This window comes from Phocoena phocoena, chromosome 13, assembly GCF_963924675.1.
Source record: "Phocoena phocoena chromosome 13, mPhoPho1.1, whole genome shotgun sequence".
Lineage (NCBI taxonomy): Eukaryota > Metazoa > Chordata > Mammalia > Artiodactyla > Phocoenidae > Phocoena > Phocoena phocoena.
In genome coordinates this window covers 18263809-18280542 of record NC_089231.1, presented here as the reverse complement: position 1 = coordinate 18280542, position 16734 = coordinate 18263809, and positions in this window count along the sequence as shown.

Sequence of the window (16734 nt, the reverse complement as noted above, 5' to 3'; positions counted from 1 at the left end):
CCCAGCAGCCTCAGGAGCAGTGGATTAAATCTCCACAATCAACTTGATGTACCCTGCATCTCTGGAATACCGGAATAGACAACAAATCAACCCAAAATTGAGGCAGTGGACTTTGGGAGCAACTGTAGACTTGGGGTTTGCTTTCTGAATCTAATTTGTCTCTGGTTTTATGTTTATCTTAGTTTAGTATTTAGAGGTTAATCTCATTGGTAGATTTGTTTATTGATTTTGTTACTGTCTTCCTTTTATATATATATATATATATATATATATATATATATATATATATACTTTTTTCCTTTTTCTCTTTTTGTGACTGTGTATGTGTATGCTTCTTTGTGTGATTTTGTCTGTATAACTCTGCTTTTACCATTTGTCTTCAGGTTCTACCTGTCCGTTTTTGGTTTTTTTTTTCTGTATAGATTTTAGCACTTGTTAACATTGGTGGAGTTGCTTTTGGTTTGGTTGCTCTCTTCTTTCTTTTTTTTTTATTACTTTTTAATTTCTTTTATTTTTAATAATGTTTTATTTTAATAACTTTTATTTTTTCTTTCTTTATTTATTTCTTTTCCCCTTTTCTTTGAAGCCCTGTGGCTGACAGGGTCTTTGTGCTCCAGCCAGATGTCAGGCCTGTGCCTCTGAGGTGGGAAACCCGAGTTCAGGACATTGGTCCACCAGAGACCTCCCGGCTCCACGTAATATCAAATGGCGAAAGCTCTCCAAGAGATCACCATCTCACTTCTAAGACCCAGCTCTGCTCAACAACCAGCAAGCTACAGTGCTGAACACCCTATGCCAAACAACTAGCAAGACAGGAACACAACCTCACCCATTAGCGGAGGCTGCCTAAAATCATAAAAAGGTCACAACACCCCAAAACACACCACCAGATGTGGTCCTGCCCACCAGAAAGACAAGATCCAGCCTCATCCACCAGAACACAGGCACCAGTCCCCTCCACCAGGAAGCCTGCACAATGCACTGAACCAACCTTACCCACTGGGGGCAGACACCAAAAACAACAGGAACTCAAACATGCAGCCTGTGAAAAGGAGACCTCAAACACAGTAAGTTAAGCAAAATGAGAAGACAGAGAAACACACAGCAGATGAAGGAGTAAGGTAAAAACCCACCAGACCAAAGAAATGAAGAGGAAATAGGCAGTCTACTTGAAAAAGAATTCAGAGTAATGATAGTAAAGATGATCCAAAATCTTGGAAACAGAATGGAGAAAATACAAGAAACATTTAACAAGGACCTAGAAGAACTTAAGGGAAAACAAACAATGATGAACAACACAATAAATGAAATTAAAAATTCTCTAGAAAGAATCAATACCAGAATAACTGAGGCAGAAGAAAGGATAAGTGACCTGGAAGATAAAATAGTGGAAATAGCTACTGCAGAGCAGAATAAAGAAAAAACAATGAAAAGAATTGAGGACAGTCTCAGAGACCTCTGGGACAACATTAAACACACCAGCATTCAAATTATAGGGGTCCTAGTAGAAGAAGAGAAAAAGAAAGGGACTGAGAAAATATTTGAAGAGATTATAGTTGAAAACTTTCCTAATATGGGAAAGGAAATAGTCAATCAAGTCCAGGAAGGGCAGAGTGCCCCATACAGAATAAATCCAAGAAGAAACACGTCAAGACACATATTAATCAAACTATCAAAAAGTAGATACAAACAAAAAATATTAAAAGCAGCAAGGGAAAAACAACAAATAACATACAAGGGAATCCCCACAAGGTTAACAGCTGATCTTTCAGCAGAAACTGCAAGCCAGAAGGGAGTGGGAGGACACATTTAACGTGATGAAAGGGAAAAACTGTCTACAAGAGACCCACTTCAGACCTAGGGACACATACAGCCTGAAAGTGAAGGGGTGGAAAAAGATATTCTATGGAAATGGAAATTAAAAGAAAGCTGGAGTAGCAATTCTCATAGCAGACAAAAGAGACTTTAAAATAAAGACTATTACAAGAGACAAAGAAGGGCACTGCATAAAGATCAAGGGATCCATCCAAGAAGAAGATTTAGCAATTGTAAATGTTTATGCACCCAACATAGGAGCACCTCAATACATAAGGCAAACACTAACAGCCATAAAAGGGGAAATCGACAGTAACACAATCATAGTAGGGGACTTTAAGACCCCACTTTCACCAATGGACAGATCATCCAAAATGAAAATAAATAAGGGAACAAAAGCTTTAAATGATACATTAAACAAGATGGGCTTAATTAATATTTATAGGATATGCCATCTAAAAACAACAGATTCCAATTGCTTCTCAAGTGCTCATGGGATATTCTCCAGGGTAGATCATATCTTGTGTCACGAATCAAGCCTTGGTAAATTTAAGAGAATTTAAATCATATCGAGTATCTTTTCTGACCACAACGTTGTGAGACTACATATCAATTACAGGAAAAAATCTGTAAAATATACAAACATATGGAGGCTAAACAATACACTACTAAATAACCAAGAGATCACTGAAGAAATCAAGAAGGAAATAAAAAAATTCCTAGAAACAAATGACAATGAAAACAAGATGACTCAAAACCTATGGGTTGCAGCAAAAGCAGTTCTAAGTGGAAAGTTTATAGCAATTCAATCCTACCTCAAGAAAGAAACATCTCAAATAAACAACCTAACCTTACACCTAAAGCAATTAGAGAAAGAAGAACAAAAGCCCCCTAAAGTTAGCAGAAGGAAAGAAATCATAAAGATCAGATCAGAAGTAAATGGAAAAGGAAATGAAGAAAACAATAGCAAAGATCAATAAAACTAAAAGCTGGTACTTTGGGAAGATTAAAAAAATGGATAAACCATTAGCCAGACTCATCAAGAAAAAAAGGGAGAAGACTCAAATCAACAGAATTAGAAATGAAAAAGGAGAAGTAACAACTGACACTGCAGAAATACAAAGGATCATGAGAGATTACTACAAGCAGCTACATGCCAATAAAATGGACAACCACAAAGAAATGGACAAATTCTTAGAAAGGCACAACCATCTGAGACTGAACCAGGAAGAAATAGAAAATATAAACAGACCAGTCACAAGCACTGAAATTGAGACTGTGAATAAAAATCTTCCAGAAAACAAAAGCCCAGGACCAGACTGCTTTAAGGTGAATTCTATCAAACATTTAGAGAAGAGTTAACACCTATCCTTCTAAACTCTTCCCAAAAAAGCTGAGGGAGGAACACTCCCAAACTCATTCTACAAGGCCACCATCACCCTGATACCAAAACCAGACAAAGATGTCACAAAGAAAGAAAACTACAGACCAATATCACTGATGAACAGATGCAAAAAACCTCAACAAAATACTGGCAAACAGAATCCAACAGCACATTAAAAGGATCATACACCATGATCAAGTGGGGTTTATTCCAGGAATGCAAGGATTCTTCAATATATGCAAATCAATCAATGTGATAAACCATATTAACAAATTGAAGGAGAAAAACCATATGATCATCTCAATAGATGTATAAAAATCTTTCAACAAAATTCAACCCCCATTTATGATAAAAACCCTCCAGAAACTAGGCATAGAGGGAACTTACCTCAACATAATAAAGGCCACATATGACAAACCCACAGCCAACATCACTCTCAATGGTGAAAAACTGAAACCATTTCCTCTAAGATCAGGAACAAGACAAGGTTGTCCACTCTCACCACTATTATTCAACATAGTTTTGGAAGTTTCAGTCACAGCAATCAGAGAAGAAAAAGAAATAAAAGGAATCCAAATCGGAGAAGAAGTAAAGCTGTCATTGTTTGCAGATGACATGATACTATACATAGAGAATCCTAAAGATGCTACTAGAAAGCTACTAGAGCTCATCAATGAATTTGGTAAAGTAGCAGTATACAAAATGAATGCACAGAAATCTCTTGCATTCCTGTACTCTAATGATGAAAAATCTGAAAAAGAAATTATGGAAACACTCTCATTTACCATTGCAACAAAAAGAATAAAATACCTAGGAATAAACTTACCTAAGGAGACAAAAGACCTGCATGCAGAAAACTATAAGACACTGATGAAAGAAATTAAAGATGATACCAACAGATGGAGAGATATACCATGTTCTTGGATTAGAAGAATCAATATTGTGAAAATGACTCTACTACCCAAAGCAATCTACAGATTCAATACAATCCTTATCAAACTATCAATGGCATTTTTCACAGAACTAGAACAAAAAATTTCACAATCTGTATGGAAATACAAAAGACTCCAAATAGCCAAGGCAATCTTGAGAAAGAAAAATGGAGCTGGAGGGATCAGGGTCCTGAACTTCAGATTATACTACAAAGCTACAGTAATCAAGACGGTATGGTACTGGCACAAAAACAGAAATACAGATAATTGGAACAGGCTAGAAAGCCCAGAGATAACCCATGCACATATGGCCACCTTATTTTTGATAAAGGAGGCAGGAATATACAATGGAGAAAAGACAGCCTCTTCAATAAGTGGTGCTGTGAAAACTGGACAGCTACATGTAAAAGAATGAAATCAGAACACTTCCTAACACCATACACAAAAATAAACTCAAAATGGATTAAAGACCTAAACGTAAGGCCAGACACTCTAAAACTCTTAGAGGAAAACATAGGCAGAACACTCTATGACATAAATCACAGCAAGATCCTTTTTGACCTACCTCCTAGAGATATGGAAATAAAAACAAAAATAAACAAATGGGACCTAATGAAACTTAAAAGCTTTTGCACAGCAAAGGAAACCATAAACAGGGCCAAAAGACAACCCTCAGAATGGGAGAAAATATTTTCAACTGAAGCAACTGACAAAGGATTAATCTCTAAAATTTACAAGCAACTCATGCAGCTCAATATCGAAAAACAAAAAACCCAATCCAAAAATGGGCAGAAGACCTAAATAGACATTTCTCCAAAGAAGATCTACAGATTGCCAACAAACACATGAAAGGATGCTCAACATCATTAATCATTAGAGAAATGCAAATCAAAAGTACAATGAGGTATCACCTCAAACCAGTCAGAATGGCCATCATCAAAAAATCTACAAACAATAAATGCTGGAGAGGATATGGAAAAAACGGTACCTTCTTGCACTGTTTGTAGGAATGTAAATTGATACAGCCACTATGGAGAACAGTATGGAGGTTCCTTAAAAAATTAAAAATAGAACTACTATATGACCCAGCAATCCTACTACTTGGCTTATACCCAGAGAAAACCATAATTCAAAAAGAGTCATGTACCACAATGTTCATTGAAGCTCTATTTATAATAGCCAGGACATGGAATCAACTTTAGTGTCCATCGACAGATGAATGGATAAAGAAGATGTGGCACATATATACAATGGAATATGACTCAGCCATAAAAAGACACGAAGTTGAGTTATTTGTAATGAGGTGGATGGACCTGGAGTCTGTCATACAGAGTGAAGTAAGTCAGAAAGAGAAAAACAAATACCGTATGCTAACACATATATATGGAATCTAAAAAAATGGTACTGATGAACCTAGTGACAGGGCAGGAATAAAGATGCAGACGTAGAGAACATACCTGAGGACACGGGGTGGAAGGGGAAGCTGGGACAATGTGAGAGAGTGGCATGGACATACATACACTACCAAATGTAAAATAGATAGCTAGTGGGAAGCAGCCGCATAGCACGGGGAGATCAGCTCAGTGCTTTGTGTCCAACTAGAAGGGTGGGATAGGGAGGGTGGGAGGGAGACACAAGAGGGAGGAGATATGGGGATGTATGTATATGTATAGCTGATTCACTTTGTTATACAGCAGAAACTAACACAACATTGTAAAGCAACTATATCCCAATAATGATGTTAAAAAAATAAAAATAAAAATAAAGCACCGATGGCCTGTCCTGTGGGCTACCACCCCAGGGAACCACCCTGTATCCAACTAATGAAACTGCAGCGGCTGATGGAGGCTATAGGAGCCTTTTTTTTTTCACTCTGTGTAAAGCTTTAAAAAGATTTTTTTTATATAATGAGTTGTTACTCTCAATTATTCAGATTTAAGATATAATTCTGGAAAAGAAATTTCAGAAATTCAAACAAATATAAATACCATTATGCAAAAAAAAAAAAAAAACCCTGCCTACTTCCATTTAGGAAGACTGGAGGAGGGGGGAGAAACTTTGAGATCACCTTTAATGGATAGAATGTTTTTCCTTTTTTTAGTTACCACACTTCCTTTAAGGATCTCATATTATTTAATAAAAATGTAATGATTTAAGAAAGAAAACAGCACATTCAGAATCTACAAGGATTGATATCTTTGGCTTTGCTCTGCTGGCATTAAACCTTTCCAAGTATCTCTTTTAAAGAAGTAGGACACTGCTTCTGGCTAGTTCTGCTCTTTGCACACTGACTGGTGCGTGAAGGGTGTTGACTAGATGACCTTGATGGCCCCTCTTCAAAACAGCGATGGCTCTTCTGATCCAGGATGCTTGACCAAAGGAGCTGGCCAGTCCACTGGTCCAGCTCGAGGGTAGGCAAGTCTTGTTGACTGGTGAATTTCAGAACCTTGCTTCCCCTGATTTGTTTAAATAACTCTTTTTTTTTCTAATTACAAACATAGGCATGCTTATGACAAAACATTTGGAAAACTCTGAGATATATAGGAGAAAATAGAAAATCTCCCGTATCCTCCAGATTCAGAGTCATGATTGCTGGGAGGCAGGATACCAGTCCCAAGGGGCAGCCATGGTTTCCATGGCTCCACTTTGGGAAGGAGACAGGGACTTACACAAGCCGACATGCTGATGTGGAAGGATTTGGGGGCTCCTCGTCTGTTCACACACATCAAGCTCAAATAAAATCCATTATACAACACCCATGGAAGCACTTTATAAACTCTCAAGGATTGTACAAATGGTACTTGTAATTATTCTCAGGAGCAAATGGGTTGGTATCATGATATTGTCTTGATCGCACTGAAGGGAGTGGGTTTCTGGGGAGCATTTTCTGAATTTCCTGCCATTGGAGGCATTGCTGCCACTCCAGCTTTTCTCTGTCATGGCAGGCTGCTCTCTGCCACTTGAAACACTTCACTTTAAAGCATGCCGCAGGCAATGGGACTTGCCTCCCAGAAGAATGCAGCAAGAGCCCAGCATCACTGCAAGAGTCCCCATCGATGTACATACGCTCCTTTGTGGCTGTACCTCATTTGCTCTATCCCAATATGAATGATGTTAAAGTAAAGCCTCTTGAGAAAACGCTGAAGAGGAAAAGTTGGAAGTTGTCAGGGTGTAAGGTGGTAAACAGATTATTTGACAGTCCTCTCCTTAGCTTCCTGTCCCCACCATCAGGGCTGGAGTGTTCTGGAAACACTCTATTCTTTGGGTTTACTTAACACCACTCCCTCCTAGTTTCCCAGACACCTCCCTGGCCAGTCCTTCCTGGTCTCCTTACTCACTCCTCCTTTTTCCCTCAACCTTGAAGTGTTGCAGGATCTCAGCCTACAGCGTCCAGACAGCCAGGCTCTCACCTGGTGGTTTCCCTCTGTATCCTCAGGATGAGATTATTATGTGGCACTTAGCAGATGCTCACTAAGCATTTTTGAGTGAGTGAGTGAGTAAATGAATGGGTGAAAAAATTGCTAGCAAACTCTCCATTGCCTTAACACAATGTTTCCACACACTTCCAAACAATTCATTCTCAAGCCTGGAGCTGCCCACCATGGCTAGGTTGGGTCACTGAATAAGATTCCTGGATCCACCTGTAACTCCAGACCCAACGACCCAGTTCCCTTTATGGGTCTTCTTAAAGCTCCACGGCCCATGGATCCCCTGCCTCAAAGTCAACTCTCAACAAAGCATCCAGGCTTGTCCTTCTTCTTCCAAGCCCCTTGCAACCAAAAGGATTATCGTGCCTTGTCAGCGGTATTTTCCCAACCCTTATCAAGGGAAGCTCACATCCATCCCAAAGACTTTGACCTTCTGGGAAATTTCCCCAACATTTCTCCTCTATTGGAAAACTCAAAAAAACTTTCTACAGAATGGGGTCATATAAAATCACTACTTTCAGAAGCCCGTTACCGCCTGAAAGCAAACTGGGTTATTTTCTAAGCTTCAGTTGCCCCTTTGCTAAGGTGGGCATAATAATATAGAAAGGCTTAGGTGAAATAATGCACTAGAAAGGGTCTAGAACAATGTTTGTGACATGAAAAGCATTGAAAAGACACTGGTTGAATCCTTACAACCCTTATTTCCAGAGTTCATTGACATTCTCATCCCAGGGAATAGTAACCAGAAAACGACACAAAACAAAGGTGGTGCAGGAGTTGCCACTGGCAAAGGAGACTTTGAATTAGTGGAGGAAGAAGACCACCTCTGAGCCTGAAATGACCTTGCAGCCAAGTAGTGAAGGCATAGAGGGGAGAGGAGAGAAGGATGGTGACTGGGCGTGAGAAATTGGTTCTCCACCACCCAGAGCGGTGCTGAGACAAGTATCAGCAGATCTTGAATCGTGAATCATCAATCAGCAGTTTTCAGAGGGCCAGGTCTCCGAGGAAGCACTTGCAGGAGGCTGAGAGTGCCTCCCTGAATCTTGCACCCTGGGCGCCTGGCTAGCCTCGCCCCAGTTCTGGCCCTTCCCAGCAGGCACCAGCCTCGGAGAACAACACCATGAAAACCTAGAGGTTCTCCCCAACAGCCCTCACGCCCCAGGACACCAGCCCTACCCCCTCAGCGTCTGTGTGCTCTGAACCATTACTCACATGGTTAGGAATCTGGCGGCAGCGGGTGAAGCATTGATGCCATCATTATATCCAAACTACCAAATTAATGCTTTTTTATACCAATTAATATTTTACTACCACTCTGCAGTGGGAGAATCTATCCTGTATTTCAGATTTCCCAAGAGTGCCAAAAAGGGGGAAATAACGCTAACCCAGCAATAATCCACAGACCTAATTGCCTGGGAAATTCACAAAAGGATGCACCTGGCTTGGGCGTTACCTTTGAATGTAGGTAATCACCCAGATCACAACAGTCTTTAAAGTTAATGAATAGGGGCTATCAGCAAGAGAAGAAGAATCTAGTAGAAGAGTATGGCTCCCAGTAAAGATGGTTTTACTAAGAACCAGTAATCCACAAGGTCTTCTATGGGGATATGAAATAGAAATTTATTTTCCATCCCCTTTTTTAATGGGGTGATTTTTTATATCTTTGACAACTGAGACTATCGTCAAAGTCTATTGATAATAGTCCTCAACTATTGATAATACACTATTATCGACGACTGATGGCAAATTGTGATGAATTTGAAAATCAGATATGCCCAAATTGAAAGCAATCTTAGGCATTGTCAAATCTAACACTTTTATTTGGGGGGAGGAAACTGAGGTCCAGAAAGAGTGTATTATTGTTCTAGCCTGAGGTCTCACAGGTAAGGCAAGACCCAGGAACCCAGGAATCTTCCACCTTCATGATTTTTTCACTGTCTGCTTACCACTCCTACCTTGTTCACTTAAGAATTTTCTTTAAGTCGGCATATTTTTTCCTTACATAAATTTACATTTCCATTCATTATAAATGGAAAACCTGTATCACTTGCTATCAATAAAAGCCAACCATAAACATAAACAGAATTAAGGTGAAACAATGTTAAATTCTAAGAAGGCTCTGAGATCAAGTCTCTTTAAACAGTGATATTAGCGAGTGAAATGTCATTGATAGCATAAGAAGCACTGAAAAGAAAGTGAAAAGGCAATGGTTTTCTCGATATGTGACGATGCCGTTTAAGGTTTATTCATGTATCAACTGCCATGTAGTTTCATTTGGGAATTCTTCAGCTATCCTCTTATGCCAGCCACGAGGCTCACCTCCTCCAGGCAGCCTTCCAGAATCTCAGAAGAAGCAGCCTCGTCAATGAATTAACTATGACTTTCTTGGTGGCTACACACTCTGCCCCATCACCTTATTCTGAAAATTGAAAACCATTCTTGAATTTTCAGCGAGAATTGTTGAGAACGCATTCAGGGAGTTAAGAACACACTAGGGGAAAAAACTCAACAATAGTTCACAAAACAATAAAATCTCTAATTATAATCACTGAGATTCATGTTTCATAAAGGAAACAAACATTTAATGACAAATACCGACTACTCTGAGACATATGCTTTATCTCATCTAATCTCACAGTGACCTTAGAAAGGTATTATTGGCTCCATTTCACACACGAGTAAAGAGAAGCTCAGAGAGGTCAAGTAACTACATACATGCCTAAAGTCACACAGCTAATAATAATAGCAGGATTCAAATCCACATCTTTTATGTCAACTGTGGCTGCACATGCGAATCGTCTGGGACCTTTTATAATGATCGGTGTCAGAGCCTCACTCACATTAATTCTGATTAAACTAGTGAGCCGTGGTGCCTTGCTTTAATGTGCAGCCAGCATTGAGAAACTCTTGTATTGTACCATAACCTTTTGTGGTAATTCCCTGGTCACTTTTTCAGTTATTTATCAATTCTGGTTTTCCATAGTTCCTTTATCACTTCCTAGTGAAATTTCAACAAACAGGAGTGGCCAAATAGAAGAAGCAGGTCCCACTGCCTAGTGGTGAGGAGGCCCCAGGCTGATGGTAGAGAGTCCTGGGCCCCAGCCCTGCTTCTGCTCTGATTTAGCTGGGACCTGGGGCAAAGCATTCAACCTTGGTTTCCTCATCTGCAACATAAAGGGGTTGAATTTGGTGATCTGTCAGCTCCCTTCCAGCTCTGAATTTCTGTGATCCGGTTCCAAGTGCTCAGAGCCGCTGCAAAGCCCTGTGGATGTACAGCTTCCCTGCCTTTCCAACCCGTTTGCTTTCTTCTTCCCCCAGAACCGTTTCTATTTAATGAGTTGTGGCTCACTGTGCCCTGCCTGTTTCCCTGGTCTCCTCGGCCTGCGTCTAGGTCCCTAGATTATTTTTTTACCACGGGAACATGTTTTCATGACTAATTTGCTTCTACTTTTTTACCCAACTCCACTTCACTGCAGGCTATGGGGACTCTTTTAATACACCAAAGTGTCCATCAATGGATCTTAATTGAGCACAATCATTTTCTAAAACTCCTCCAAAGTGTGGGCCGGGGCCCAGTGGGTAGGAGTAGGGAGAAGCACGCACAGGAAAGAGGCAAGTCATGAAGTTTATAACAAGATAAATGTGATTATCAGATTCACCCCAAACTCAGAGAGAGAAGTTAAGATTCAAATGTGCGTATATATGTGGAAACACACACCCATACACACATATATGTACTTCCAAATTTTAAAATATTTTGGATATCTCAGTTTTGGCTTCATTCTCTCCTACGAAGTTTTTAACATAAAAGAATATTTTTCAGAACAGGGATCGTTTCACTCCATGGAATTATTTTGCTTTCTGTTTGTGCATTTGTTACCGTGTTTCTTAGACATACAAGCTTCAGGATACATCACCTGAAGCAATTTAGAGAAACAAAAACACAGGTTAATACTTGGCCCCCATCCTATGTTGTACCCTAAATCTAAGTGTGTGGAGTACGCAGAGTTCCAAAAGCCAATGCCAAGGGCTGCTGTGAGCCCTGGGCCACGCCCTTCCGATGGCTCCCATCACAAGAGGTTCACCTTGTCTCATCCCAGACTCCTCTACCACTAGCCTCCAATTTTCCTTAATTGCAACAAGCCTCGGAAAATCTGTAACATTCAGTCTGAGGTTGATTATTCCACAATGACACTCAGAATTTTTTAGGGCATGACAGTCTTGACGAAGCGTTTGAACATCTCCGTGTCCCACAGGAAGAAAGAACAATTTCCAGGCTGTGCTGGGACGGAGGATGGGGAGTGTCCGACTGTTTTTTCTGAAGGAAACAATTCTGTTGATTGGAACAGAATTTTGCAAACGACTACTTCGTTTTTCAGAGGTTGCAGCTTTTAAAAATCTCCTAACATCAGTTTTACATTTATCCTTGTTGTTGCTGCTTTTTTTTTTAGTGGAACTAATAATCAAGCCTTTTTAGGGCAAGTTTACTGTTTTGGATACAACTGTTCCTCATCCAACTCCAGGCAACTACCTTCCCTCTATTAGGTGGGAAGAAAATTTTCCAGTTCCTTTCATTATTCTTCCTTTGTCCTAAAACCAGTGGTGCGTTTTTGATTTCCAGAGAGAAAGCAGAGGTGTTTATGGTTTTGTCTTTATTTTTAGACTCTTCATTCTCACAGTGTATATTGTTATAACAATCTCAAGTTCTAATTTATTTATTGTTAAAATGCTCATTATGCATTTGCCTTGTTTTTATTGAAACTAAATAAGTACAAAGTTAATGAAGAGTGTTTCTGAATATCCTATGGAAGGAAAATCAGGTCCAAATGTAAAATCGAGACTGACAGACAGTGGGACAGAAGCCCCACTGGGATTTCAGGCTCAGGAGCCATTTTCAGATGAGGTCACTGGCCATTTTAGCAATAAGGCAGCATCTAGCTTATTCCAGGGGGTTATTTTAATAAAGCATATGGACCATGGGGAGAGTAGGGGCCCCACAATTATATCCCACCTTCATATGGACAGCAGCAAACAGTGTCAGTGAACGCACGAGAAGTCTCCAGTCTTTGCAAAGAGTGCGATGACAGTGGCCCTTGTAGACCCTGGGGACCCATGCCACCAGCTGTCCGCTACAAAGAGCCCATGGTTACATCAGGATGCTGGAGCTGGTGGAGCTTGGAGACTACTCAGCCCTGATTCCCATCTTACACTTGAGGAAACTGAGCTCCAGAAATGGGAACTTACTTAAGTCACAAACACTTAGCAAGGGATTGACAAGCCTGGCTTCTGCCTCTCAAAACAGAGCTCTTTCCCAAAGCGAGCCTCGTCAGCATCTAGTAGCAGAGGACCCTATTCCGCCCTATAGGCTCAGAAATAGTAAAGGAGCCCCTTCTTCTTAATCCTTTAACACATACCAGCTCAGCACTAAGTCCTTGCCCACATTATCTCATTTAAGTATCGTAACAACCCTTTGAGGTTGGTATTATTACAGATAATTCAACTTCGAAGTGGAGCATTAAGTACTAACTCATTTTGCCCAAGGTCATAGGGTTGGTAAGGAGCAAATCCAGAATTCAGTCTTGGGTCCTGTGTCCTTGACCCACGGGCCAACCCACTCCTTAGTCCACCTCTTATAACTGCGTCTCAACTCTTCCATCCAGCACCAGCACATCCTACAGGCTGCCCAGACTCTGCCCGTGACCTTCCTGACCACAGACCTCTGACAATGAGTTCAAGTAGCCAGCAGATATCTCTAGATCTCAGGGAAGCGGAGTCTCTCCCCAATACCAAGAAGTAAATAATGGCTGAGCTAACAACTCATGGTAATCTCATTCCCCTGCCCCTGTGACTATGTAGGGCAGTTGTGTGATAGCATTTTGTCTAAAAAGGCAGAGCTTCAGGGGATAAGACCTTTATTTAGCCTCTGACCTTCAGTTTCTGCTTAGGGTGCTGGCATGAGCACATGATGCCTGGAGCTGAGGCAGCCATATTGTAAACATGAGGTGACAGCCATAAAGGGAAAAAAACAAAAACACCAATACTCTGGAGAAGCAGGACTATTAGAAGAATCCTGGCTCCTGGATGTTTGAAGACATTAATGAGCCATTGTACCAACCGAAATGCATCTACCTTCGTATTTCTTACTGTTTTCAAAAATTCAGTGTCTATTGTTTAGGCCACCATTAGTCAGATTTGCAGTCCCTGGAAGCTGGCAGCATTGCAAACAGCTACGAGTTCAGAGGTATGTGGTCTGAGGATAGCTGTCTCATCTCATGCCCCGTCTCACCTTCTTTATAAAAAAGTGTACTAGCTAGAGTCATACCAAGATTTTACAATGCATTTACTTTCAGTATAATTTAGCGTAAATCTTGAAGCATTTGCCATATACTAATTTACTATCATTTGAAGTATGGACTTTTGACTAAGCCACAAGGAAAATAAATCTTGACTCATTAAGAAAAAAATTTAGATATAGAGACACATACCTCACATATGTGTAGCCATATTTTTAAAATTAATTATTTTATAGGCACCATGGGTTAGTAAATCACAAGATTATTCAGTATGCAATAGTAAGTTGATAAAATTTCAAACAGAATCCAAGTCTTAGCTTTTCAAGTTCAACCCAAGTGGTATACACCACATACACCTCAGTCTACAGACCACCCACAGAAAGATACAAAAAACGGGGAGGTGGGGGACATATTCTTACAATGTTTCCCTCCCAAAATCTACAATTCTGTCACTTCCTTATAAGCATATTTTAGAATTAGTTTTGAATATATTCATAGTAGACATTATATTTACATTTGGTGTTCGATCTTCTTATTTTGAAACTATACTACAGTCCTTTATCACAGAGAAACCTTTTCTGAGATGCTCTGTCTCCATGCCTGTCATCCTTGCATTGTCACTTGTTCAATCAACAAACACTGATGCATGCCAAGCATCACGCTGAGAACTTAGGACTCGCGTCTGAAGGTGCTGGGCCACGAAGTTTGTTCATTTTCAGCAACAACAGCACAAATAGAAGTGATCCCAGCATGAAGATGTTATGGCATCCCTTTATTCTTGCACAAAAATTGCACCCCTGGTCCCGGGAAGGGAAACCAGAACAGTTTTCTCTGCTCCCTTGTTGGGGGAAGAATCAGTGTGAGCCAAGCAGCCAGTTCAAATTCAATACGACAAGAGCATCACATTCCTTGAGCCGGCTACTGTTCCACCAGCTGAGATTGAAGAGAAAACGGGAAAGGAGAGACTCACCTTCCTTGTCATCTGGACCTTGTGTATTCAGCACGTCCTTTGGGAGAAAACTAGATAACTAGATTAGACGATTTATTTTTCTAAGCCCACTAGAGAGAGACTCACTGCAAAGACTGCGCTTCTTAAGGGTGCAAGGTGCGTTTCTTACTCATTTTTGTATCCTCAGCACCTAGGATAGTACCCAACACAAAGCAGGTACCCAAAAAATGTGTATGTAAAAAAAAATTAAAATCATTATTTATTATTAGGTTTTTATTACTATCATCATCATCATCATTATATCCAGGTAGATCTAACTTTGTACCTTTCATTTGGGATACTGTAAAGAAATATGTTCTCTAATAAAAATATGGTATTCTGGTCTTCTTTCTAAGTTCTGAGCCACAAAAGAATCACAAAATGTTTAAACGAAATCTTATTTTAAACTTGCATTTTAAAAACCCTGGATGGAAAATCTAAGTTGGGATCACAACCTTGTTACAGAGGAAATCATCAGGTCCCTTTATAAAATCCTCTGAAGTGAGAACATTGACTTGAAGATAAACCCAGAGCATTAGGTCCTCTTAAAAGATCCACAGGGAACCATCCCTTAGACAAAAACACCTGACTTTCTGATCAAGCATTGTATTTGTCAGAATAGATGATTGGGATAGCACTGACAGAAATTTTCTCACATGTAACATTTGTTCATTTCACACTTCAGGCTCTCTCTCGATCGCAGAATTCGTTTCATTGGCATTTGTCATATCTCGGCCATCTTCTTTCCCCACTTTGTAGATGGTGGCTTTTTTAGGCGACTTTTTCTGAGCTGAGGATTTTTTTTCTAGGATGCCAATCCAATCTGGTATTTCAAAATGCCAACACCATTGGCCCTGCTGGAAACCGATTAAACAATTTCTATGCCTAACAGCTCTTTTCAAGTTGCTGAGTTTTTGATTTTCATTTCTTAAGGCTAAATTTTCACACACACAAAAATTGCCCACTCTTTGCATGCAAATGAAGCAGTTTAGAAATGGAAATTCAAGCACAGTGAGCCCTGCATTAATTTACAAATCCATGGCATATTTAAAATATTTTTTCAAATTGCTTCACACGTTTTGGGTGTGTGACACATCGCCATTTAACTTAGTCAAAGTTATTTTGCTGATAAACTTTAGATAACTCTAAAGAAGGCATCTTTGGGAGAACTTTATTATCTATTCCATTTAATTTATTTTCATTAAAATAAAATGGGATCAAATTGGGTGAACTACAGCTCTTTGTAAAGGCAGGACCTTCTCACTCAGGTGGGTCTTTTAAAACTTGCGTGACTGGAAGGGGGAAGTGAATGAATGTCCTTGTGAGTAGAAGTTCCTAAAAGTGTGTATGTTATCAGCACTTTACATTTCAGCCACTTGATTTCTGGTTCCTGTAAGAAGAGAACCTAAATGTACCTTCACACCTCTGTAAAGACAAAAATAGGTAATCACTACTATGCTTCAGCAAAGTCCATCCTAGCTTTCTGTTGTGTATTTGCAAAAGAATGCACATTTGCCTCAAATTGGGCTATTGAAGGAAAAGACCTTTTTTTTAATCTTTTCATTTTCTTGTAATACTCAGTGCCAGCACGTTTTAGAGCTGACATTTTTGAGATTTTTAAATTTAAAAGATGTCTTCTATTTATCTATCAGCCTAGTCCCGGCCAATTCAGATTCCTGGATTTGAGAACTATATTGTACCCTACCAGATAAGAATAATTATGAAGTCATAGAAAATGAGACAGTGACATTGGTGCAGAGACAAATAGTCTTTGGAATGGAATAGAGATACGCAAGAAGACCCACACGTACATGGAAGAGGTGACATTATAAATAAGTGGAAAAAGAGGGATTTTTCAATAACGGTGCTGTGCCAATGGGTTAGAAATATGGAA